The following is a 10,760-nucleotide window of genomic DNA, read 5'->3' as shown; positions in this document are numbered from 1 at the left end:
GTACAAAACAGCGGCACTGTTCTAAAGTTCAATTGAGAAGCATTAATTGATCACTATCTAGGGCCAAGAAGAGCTGGTTGGTTTAATCAGTAAATCAAATATTTTTGCAGGGATAAAATAATCAACACTGGGGGTCGACCCCCAGTGATGTGGCGCAACGCCATTCGCCAGTTAGTTTTTTTTTTTTTTTTTCTTTCCTGCCAATCACCCACAGCCACGTGGGCTGGGGGTCGCCGGGGGTCGCCCCTTACTGGGGGTCGCCCACATTTTCCTAAAATAATTTTGTAATCACTGTCTAGGACATGTTTGGTTTGTATTTATGAAAGAATTTTAAAAAATAATTTTTTAAAAAGAGTTTATAAAATTTGAAAATTTATTACGTTGTATGTTTTGAAAGGGGAGGCTTCTCTCCTGTTCATTGTTTGGATTGGAGCGTACTGTTGGACTCGTAGGGTTTACTACGGGTCCCGTTTCAATGATCTGAACTATTAATGTGTAGAGCTTGTCGAGTATTTCATTCTTACAAAAAATCACTTTGATCGAATATCGGTAGCCACTTGATTAGAATACATTTTTATTAACAATTTATTTTTAAAATCATATTTACCATTGACAAAAATGTATTCGATCAAGGCACTACCGATATTTAATCAACGTGATTTTTTGGAAGCATGAAGTACTTAACAAACTCTACACATTGAATGGTTCAAATCATCAAAACGGAACCCGTAGTGAATCCCACAGGCCCAACAGTACACTCCAGTTCACACAGTGGACTGGAGAGAAGTCTCTTCCGTTTTAAAAATAGTTTTGGAGTTTGGGATAATTAATTTTTTTTTTTATAAGTTGAATAAATTGATGTGAAAGAAAAAGTGATTGATTAATATTTTAGGATATGAGAGAATGAGAAAGGAGTTAAAAAAAGTAATTTTGAATTTTTTTTCAAAATTTTTCAAACAAATTTAAATTTTTTTTTCAAAAATTATCTCTCAAAAAACAAACCAAGCAAAGCCACTATTCTTCTTCTTTTTTTTTTCTTTTTTTTTTAGTGGGTGCATACTTGAATGGATTCCTAATAATATCTAGGTCAACTTAATTCAAGCCATCAAGAAGATCTTGGTGATCAAAAGTTCACTAATAAAACCAAAAATTGCGTTGACAATCAGCTCTTAAATAAGTTTCTAATCTAACAAGGATCAAATCATTTTCATTGTCAAGGTTCTAGAAAAGTTACAAATACTCACCAATCTTTAATGCTCCTCCTAATTTATTAATAATCCACTAACCTCTTTTTTTTATTGCACAAAATAGTGATTTGTACGTTCATAGTTAGATTATAACATTGACTAACAATCTTTCATAAACTTGAATCTAAAATCTCGCTCACTTTAGTACTTAAATACTCTGCATGACTATTTGACCATAAGCCAAGTTTAATCCATTAACCCTTTCTTGTAAGAATTGTTGAAAAAATTAATCAAGGCTTGATTGCATCCTATTTACTTCAATTATTTTGAAGTAGCATAAAAAATTAATTTTAAAAAAATAATATTATACATAAATAGATTCCAAACACTAGACTAGGATGATAACGGGATGGGTTTTTTTTTTTTTTTTTTTTTTTTTTGGGTGCAGGATTCTTGTCCCCAACACCTGCCTTTGCGGGTGGGTATCCATATCTGATCAGGGTTTATTTCGAGAGCAATTATTTATTATGTAACATTAAATTAAAATATTACTCCAAACCAAATTTAACACTACAAATCATTATCAAGTATTGATAGTTAAAACAAGGTTATATAATAACTATTTAAAAAATATATATATATTTGAAAGTTTTAAATATATTTGCGTTGGGATTAGGCCACAACAATTTTGTTAAAAGACGGGTCAATGTATGTGTTGGATATTATATATTTAATAGGGGCGAATTACACCAACAGTTTTTGTAATTTATGACTTGTGTCATTTTGATTTCTGATTCTTCAATTGTGACATATTTGATCTTGAATTTTAAATCTTGTTTCAAATAAGAGCAATCAAAGATGTTTCCTTTGCAAACTGCCCGTTTCAAGGGTAAAATTGTCATATAATTTATTTTGTGTTGGTTAATGTTAGAAATTGGGCGCCCATGTGGCATGACTCTTTGAACCTTATCCATATAAGTTTGAATTTGAATTCAAAACTTATTTGGATAACCATTCAAGATATCTATATCTATCATATCAATAGATATAGATAGATTGATAGATTGATATATATATCAGATTATATGGTTAATCTATGAGATACGCATATCAGATATACGTTATGTGGTTTTTACCCATAACATTTTTTTTCCGACTCTCTCCCATAAAACGATCAAGTCATTTTGCACTGTGACTTGTGTGGGTGATACTTATTTTGTAGTATCACTCCACTGCTGGGTTCGTTTTTCAGATTTTGAAAGCACGTGATTTACCCACGAGGTTCTTCGCTACAAGGTATGATTCTGATATTTTTTCCCGCTGTAATATAATACTTTGATTTACATTGGTATCAAAGCCTAATATGAGTATTTTTATGCTTAGTTGTATGCGATAAAATATGTGTATAATTTTATACAAATATACATACACATTATTTGCATGAAAATTAGATTGAGAATGTGATACATCTCATTTTTATGTCTATTAAATGTCATTTTTGAGACTATAAATGTATTTATTGTGAAAAGTGGAATCCGACAGTACCAAAATTAGACCATAAAACACCGCGGAAGGCGGCGCGTGTGCCTCACGCGCTATATAACGCCGCCCAGCGGTTCCACACGCTTTCACGCGTTGCCACGCGTCACTACGCCTTCCACGTGCTGCCACGCGCCACCACGCGCTAGGCGCTCTTCCCACATGCTCCACGCGCGCGCTGTCCGCGCCTTTCACACGCGTGCACTAGCCGAGCCGCTTCGCGCTGCGCCACGTGCGCGCCATGCACCGCGCCGCCATTGAGCCGCCTCGCACCAAGTTGCGCTGAGTTGAGCGGCGCAAGCCAAGCCGAGCCAAGCCGTTTTTCCCAGCTGGCTTGGTTCTAAGGCTCTGTTTGTTTTTTTTTTTTTTAATTCTGAATTACGTTAAATGGTCATAAGTAATTCGTTATAGCTTTGTTTTAAGCATGGTTGATACTGTTAGATTCAGAATTACATTTTCTATCTTCTGTAAAATTTTGAAAATTTTATGAAAATAAAAAATATTTTTCCTGAAATAATAATTCAGTATTTCTGCTTTAAAATGCATCTGGTGTTGCATGATTAAGTTTCTGAGGCTGAATTTTTTATTGTAGACTATTGTTGTAGTTTACTATTTACTGGTATGGTTATTGCATTTTACCAGATTCTGAAATATTTATTTCTAATTTTATGTGTGTTTATTAGTTATTTAAAATTCCAGAAAAAATTCCAGAAAAATTTCAGAAAATTTCAGAAGTGATATAGTTTCTGTTATGGCATAATTTGAATATTAAATACAGCATATTGTTATTTTTTGCCTAGAGTTTTTAATATGTTGTAATGAGAATAGCATGATTAATTGTTATTTGTTTAAATTCCATTATTAATTGTGACATAGCATGAGTTGGTTATGAATCTACATTATGATGCTATTGTATGGAATTAGAATTTTTTATCATGCTTTTAGACATGCCATAGTAAGTGGGAGGTTATTCGGTTGAGAGAAATCTTTGTAGATTAACTCCCGAAAACCAATATTTTGCACATAAATTAAATTAAATTTTGAATAATTGTCACTTGTGGCGCAAGAGATGATTACGAGCATAGCGGATTTTCGATCTTGCGGCTTGTGTAATATTGTCACTATTTAATTTAGATTTTTGTGGCAAAATTATATTATGCTAATCAAATTAATCCTAATGCGAATTTCTCTCTAAATTGACTTAGCTTATGGAAGTTAATTGGTTGACCTAGACTTAGTAAAGATGTTCAAATGTGAACAATTTAATCCCATTCTTTAGATGAGCAAAAGTCTTGGAGACTTTAGGTCAAGCCTTAATTGAGCCAAAGTAAGAAAACATGACTCAAAATCGCCGTGGTTTTGTTGCCTTTTTTGGCATAATAAAAATTAATGTGTGCGCTATGGTTAGCGGCACGCTACGTAGTTTTGGTTGGCGAGTTTTGGAGTTATGAAATTAGTAAGCCCTCAATAGATCTGTATATTATCTTGACTATTGAGCTGCGCGGATTGACTTTGTAATTTGACTTGTAAATAATGTTACATCATTAGATGAAGTAACATTCAAGAGTCACGTCATCCAAGAAATGCGAGCTTAAATAAATTAGTCATTAAGTGTAAGACGAGTAGCCAGTATGAGCAGTGTTTTGCTCTCTACCCAATTATTGGGAATGGATGGAGCAAAATTTCATGCACTATAATAGTGTGCGTTGAAATATCATATGAAGTTAAAAGATTAGCGCTTTGAAGCTGCAAAATCTATTTACACTAAGTGAAAAGATTAGCGCTTAGAAACTGCAAAATCTATTAGCATTGCCAACTTGTCTAAGTCTGGACACTTACTGTTTCCACACTTGGGTGTGAGAGATGAGGAGGGGCTTCTTTGTATGATTCCTTAGCTAGGCTAACGTTTTTGAATAACGTTTAGCACTAAGCGCAAACGTTGCGGCATAGTGATGAAAAGGTCAAGGCCGACAAGGTTGTTATGACTCTAAGAATTTGATGTATCGCTTGTGAGAGCATTGTGTTGAATTAGACTCTTTAGCCTAATTTGCGCTTAAGTTACTTTGGAGCTGTCATAGTTGATAGCTTATTCTCTCCTTCTTGTGGATAGTAGAATTAATTGCAAGTAACTATGAAGCGAGAAATAGATATGGCAAGAGGAGTATCGTCATCTTTCAACTAGATGCAGTAAAGTGTATGGAGAATAAAATTGACTTGAAGGTGCAGGGGATTAGCACTTACTAGTTAAATTTGTGACTTAGGCGCACTTGATATCTTCATGACATCCTTTTATGATCTAGTGAATATGAATTAGTCGTGAGTCATTATCTAGTTGGGCCTAAACCTTTAAAACTTGTCTTCGAGAACTCACACATTAAGATGATTGGAATTAGTTTATGACATTGGTCATGAACTAGTGGCTTATTATACTTAATCACATTAATGAGATGATGACACGATGGTTTGAGTAGGCCTTCTCGGGCCTACTCGCTTATGACATCCTGCTCTCATGTGAATGTGTAACTTTGTTCGCAATGGGTGCGCACAAGTAAGTAGGAAAGCCGTAGAAGGTCATTTGTTTTGGCACATTTAGTTCACTATGATATTTGTGACTAGATATGTGTAAGGGTATGATAGCTAAGCCTCAATCTCGACACATTTATAGATTACGATACACATCTGAGTCAAGACTATTTGATCTCCCATAAGTCAAAGGTTTTGAGATGATTTTTGACATTGCATATATGAGGTTGAGATCAATTAGATAACAGCTTTCGTGATTTTAGTTTTGACCAAGGTGGCGAGTATCTATTTGAGTACTAGGAATAATCAATTTTCTAAGCATCCATTTTGAGTAATAGGTTAGCAGAGAGCCATCTATGGGCAATCTGTAATCGTTAAGCAGCTTATCTTTATTTTACTTCTCATAAGATTGCGAAGTTAAGACCTAGGGTTCTATAGCGCATTATTGTATGCTGTCTTGTAAACATAAAGGGTCGTGTGGCGCATTATTGTATGCGGTAATGTAAACTCTCCGGGTCATGTGCATATAGGTAAGCAGCTTTGTGGTAGTGTAACTAAGTCACATAAAGTTTTATTAGTAAAGGTGACGTGAATAGAGTTTTTGGAACTCTATAAGATAGAGAATTCTAAGCATAGCGCTCTATGTAGCCTAGTTAAGAATGGAAATAAATTTCCAATATCCTAGGGACAGTGGGAGCGATGTGCCTACTAATGGATTACTCCATTAGAGAAGAATACTCTACATTCTTAGTTGCGTGGTAATGAATGTGAAAATTTTCCACATCATCACTGGGTGATTGAGAGGGAAACATTCATGATTGCTCCACAAGATGATAAAGAGCCTAGGATAATGCCTAAGGCTCTAGTCCTCTATTTTTAGAAAGTGGATCAATGTTGCGCAGTTTAAGACAAAGTCTTTGAGAATTAACCATTTTTATAATTTGGTTGACTTTCCATTATGACGCAAAACTGTTATAAAGTTATGCGTAATTTGGATAGTCATTGTTGAGGCATAAGGCTCGCTAGATACCGAAAAGTCACACCATTGAGGAAAGTGTAGACCATGAGAAGACTTTCTCCTGGGGAGTGAGGTTATTTTGACTTAGGCTATGATTGACATAAGCTCGGAACATTGATTTGTGGACATTGTGACCCAACTTTCTCGTTACAGAATTGGATAAGTAGATCCGTAGGGATTTACCTTCTGCTTTTATGGTGAAAAGTTAGGAGCGCAAAAAGGTTGCTAGTTCCAATAAATCTTTTACAGCCTAAAACAGTTATCCAAATAGTGGTTCTTAGATTTCGTCAAGCCATGATAGGCCAACGATGATCGATGAAGACCACTGAGGCATGATCAATAGTCCAAAAGAAGTTTTTCCTTACTTAGTCATTATGAGCTAGGAATTTATAGGGTTGTCGCCACCTAGGGTGGGTAGTCATCTATTTTAGATATGATGGACATGGGTGATGTAATTTATATGCTCGGATGTACGATCTTTAGGAATTGTTTTAGGAAAATTCTCAGTTTGTCTTCGATGACTCACATAGAGAATATCCTAGAATGATTCTAGATGCAAAATTGCAAATCCATTGACTTACCTATCGGTAAAAGCTAGAGCCTTAGCTATTGAGTGAATCCTCAGATTGTCTTTGGGAGAAACAGATGACCTATATTCCTTGATCTTTTTTGTTGTGGGAGCCTGAAGTACGCTATGTGGGCATATTTGGCATGATAAGTGTTATCTTTGGTAAATGGTCAACTGAGTTATTTAGACATTGACCATGCTCATTAGATTGTTGATAAAATGCTTTACTAGTAGTATATTAATTTGCTTCTTGTAAGATTCAATGCGCTAGTTGGGCGCATCCAGAATGAACGCAAATTAGAGAGGTAATTACGCAAGAGGTAGTGATCTTGAACCACTTCATATGAGGCGCAAATGGTGGATTCTGTTGTATATTCTTATCGCAAGAGGTGCTGATAAGGGTTATGCTTGGAATCTAGAATTGCGCAAGCTATGGTCAAATTTTTCTTAATCGATCACTTATTTGTTATGAGATGATGGGATGTTGACACTATTATGGTTAGTGTCATAATGATTAATAGATGATGATGTCAACAGGCAAGATTAGCTCACTCACACGAGCAATCACCCTTGGCGCTTGGGAGCGAGCAAGGATGAGACTAGTGGTTTATTTTTATTTGGAGCCAAGAGAGGCTTAAATAATCCACTATATATGTCGCCTTGGTTACAACCAAGATGAGGTCATGTTAAGGATCAAACATGGATATTAGTACCCACTTTCCATGTTGTGCCTGTTATGATTAGCCAAATGTGAGATCTCATTTGGCGCCTAGAAGGCGAGCAAATAAAGAATTCGAGTTAGGCGCTAGAAAGCGACTAGACTTATATCTGTACGGTGTATCGAGGATGACGTCACTCTTTTGGAAGAGTTACTCCACCATAACATGTATTCATATTATATGTGCTTGGCGACTAAGTAATGAGGTGAGAGAATGGATCCCTGTTTCCTCACCGTGTGAGTCTTACGTGTCATTATTGATATGACTTTCATTTATGTACTCTTTTGTGACTTTTGACTATGTCATAAGGTAAGGGGTTGATGTTCTGCTACTTTGGTATGTTGCCTGCGGTCATGTATGATTCGGCTTTAAGGGACATCACTGGGAAAGCGGTCAATCCTAAACTAAATGGTATGAGGGCAAAGGGAAGATCATCTAGTATTACACCACTGTTGTATATTCACTGCTGGCAACTCACATCGCTCTGTATGAGAAGCGGATTGAGTGTGAATATATTACAAGAATTGAGAGGGTCAAACATGCTCTTTTTTGAGGGATTAGAGATGTTTTTTTTTGGATCGGTGTAATTTGATGGGTCTGGGGTATATGAGACACTATTTCTGTTCTTTTTGGGTTGATGTCTCTATGCTGGCTCATTTTGAGTTTCTAGTATAGAGCTCCCACATGCATGTGTTCTCAGCAGTCGCACGACGCATTGGCTAGTATGAGATTGTTCTTTTTTGGGGAGATTGAGATAAGAGATGTGGCAGTGTCATGCCAACTCATGTGCGAGTGGGGGATGTTAGAAATTGGGTGCCCATGTGGCATGACTCTTTAAACCTGAACCTTTTGAACCTTATCCATATAAGTTTGAATTTGAATTCAAAACTTATTTGGATAACCATTCAGGATATCTATATCTATCATATCAATAGATATGGATAGATGGATAGATTGATATATATGTGGTTATATATCAGATTATATGGTTAATCTATGAGAAACGTATTTTAGATATACGTTATGTGGTTTTTACCCATAACCTTTTTTTCCAAACTCTCTCTCTGACTCTCTCCCATAAAACAACGATCAAGTCATTTTGCACTGTGACTTGTGTGGGTGATACTCATTTTGTAGTATCACTCCACTGTTGGGTTCGTTGTTCAGATTTTGGAAGCACGTGATTTACCCACGAGGTTCTTCGCTACAAGGTATGATACTGATATTTTTTCCCGCTGTAATATAATACTTTGATTTACAGTTAACTTGTATGTTATTTAAAATGTAATGACATTTTTTTAATGAATAATGTTGAAACTTTCTCGGTTATACAATTCTATTGGGTTTGGCTTTTAGAAGTATTTTAAGGAAATTAAAGATTAAATTAGTGAATTTTTTTTTTTAAAATGTATCATTTTTATGTAATTTTATCTTTTGGGAAGGTGGAAATAATTTTTTTGGATATTTATTTTTCATTAAATTAGTTTCTATTTTTTCAAAAGTCAAATAGAGGGGAAATTTCAATACGGGTAATTTTGAAAAATAATTATAAATAAATGATAATTTCATAAACATTAATAATTAAAAATATTAATTTTGTTAATCAATTTGTAATAATTATTGAAATTAACACTAATGGCTAATTTTCCAAAAAAAAAAATATTATAATTTTTTTTTGTTTATATATAATATTTTTCTTTAAAAAAGATGTGCAGTAGGAATATGTGTAAATTTGGCCCGTCCTGGCCCGGACTCCGGTTGACCCATGTTGGGCCTCGTGGATTCCCACCAAAATTCGGTTCGGCCCAAGTCACAAGCTAGAAAATTGGGCCCAGGCTTAAGGGATATTCGAGCTTTAACATTTTTTTTGATTTTTTTCACCAATTTTTTTTTTTCCATAAAAAATGACACTAGGCCTCGGGTGGGTTAGACTTTGAGTCGGTCGATGGATCGGGCCAGGCCATAGGCTAGCCCAAACAGACTGAGCCGAACTTCAAAATGATGGCACAGGCCCAAAGTCTCGGCCTCTGCTCGAACCCGAGCCTAACTGGGCCAGGCTAGCTCCAAAACGCGGACATATTTCGAACTGCCCACAAGCTATGGACCAGTTTTACCTTCCTTACACATCTCCAAGAAAGGGCAATAACCATAAAAAATAAATGAAATTACAATGTATAATTACGCTGACCTCCACGTGTTACCTGGCTTCAAGATATGGTAAATTACATGACTAGAGGTGTAATTTTCGTCCGGCCCGACCCATCCGGGCTCGGGTTGGGCTGAGTCTATGTCGGGCCTTGAGGGCTCCCACAAAAAATGAGGCCGGGCCAGCCCACGGGCCAAAAAACTAGGCCTAGGCCCAAGTCCAGCCCTAGGGGTAATCGGGCTTTGGGCGGGCCAATGGGCCAAGCCTGGGCTCGGGCTTTGGGCAGGCCTAAACAATTTTTTTTATTTTTTTCACCAAAATTTTATTATTTTCTATTAAAAATAACGCTGGGCCTCGGGCGGGCTGAGCCTCAGGCCAAGCTTTTAAGTAGGCCTTGAGCGGGCTGATGGCCCAGGCTTCAAAACGATGGCCCAGGCCCAAGGCCTCAGGCTAGGTTTGGGCCCAGGCCTAAACGGGCCGGGCCCACCCCGGACCACAGCTAGGCTTCGGGCCATCCACGGGCCATGGGCCATTTTTACACCCTATACATGACCTCTCATCAGATTTATAAAGAATACAATGAGCTTGTCTATTTAAAATTTTTAAGATTTATTTTTTAGAAAATTAAAATTTTTTATTTGTTATATTTTTTAATATTTTCATTGGATTTTTTTTTTATTTTAAATATATTTTTTTAAATTTTTAAATACACCTAACATAAATAGACTTAAAAAATATAATATTTATGAAAAAAAATCTTTAAAAAATTTACTAAATACCAAAAATATATATATAAAAATATGAGAATTTAATATATTTTTCATATTATTTTGTATTTATTAATTTTATTTTATTTTATAAATATTTTGCTTTTTATATACATTAAAGTAAGGTGCATCTAAAAAGTAAAAAAAATTACTTAAAATTTTAAAAAAATTCACTAAAAATAAAAAAAATACGAAAAATAAAAAATTCAATTTCTAGAAATTGAATTCAAACACACTGAATAAGTTTCATAATTTTAGTATAACTAGTGGTTGGGCATGAATATTGTACATGA

The sequence above is a fragment of the Camellia sinensis genome, chromosome 11, assembly GCF_055761805.1.
Source record: "Camellia sinensis isolate YWXY chromosome 11, ASM5576180v1, whole genome shotgun sequence".
Lineage (NCBI taxonomy): Eukaryota > Viridiplantae > Streptophyta > Magnoliopsida > Ericales > Theaceae > Camellia > Camellia sinensis.
This window is presented reverse-complemented; position numbering follows the sequence as displayed.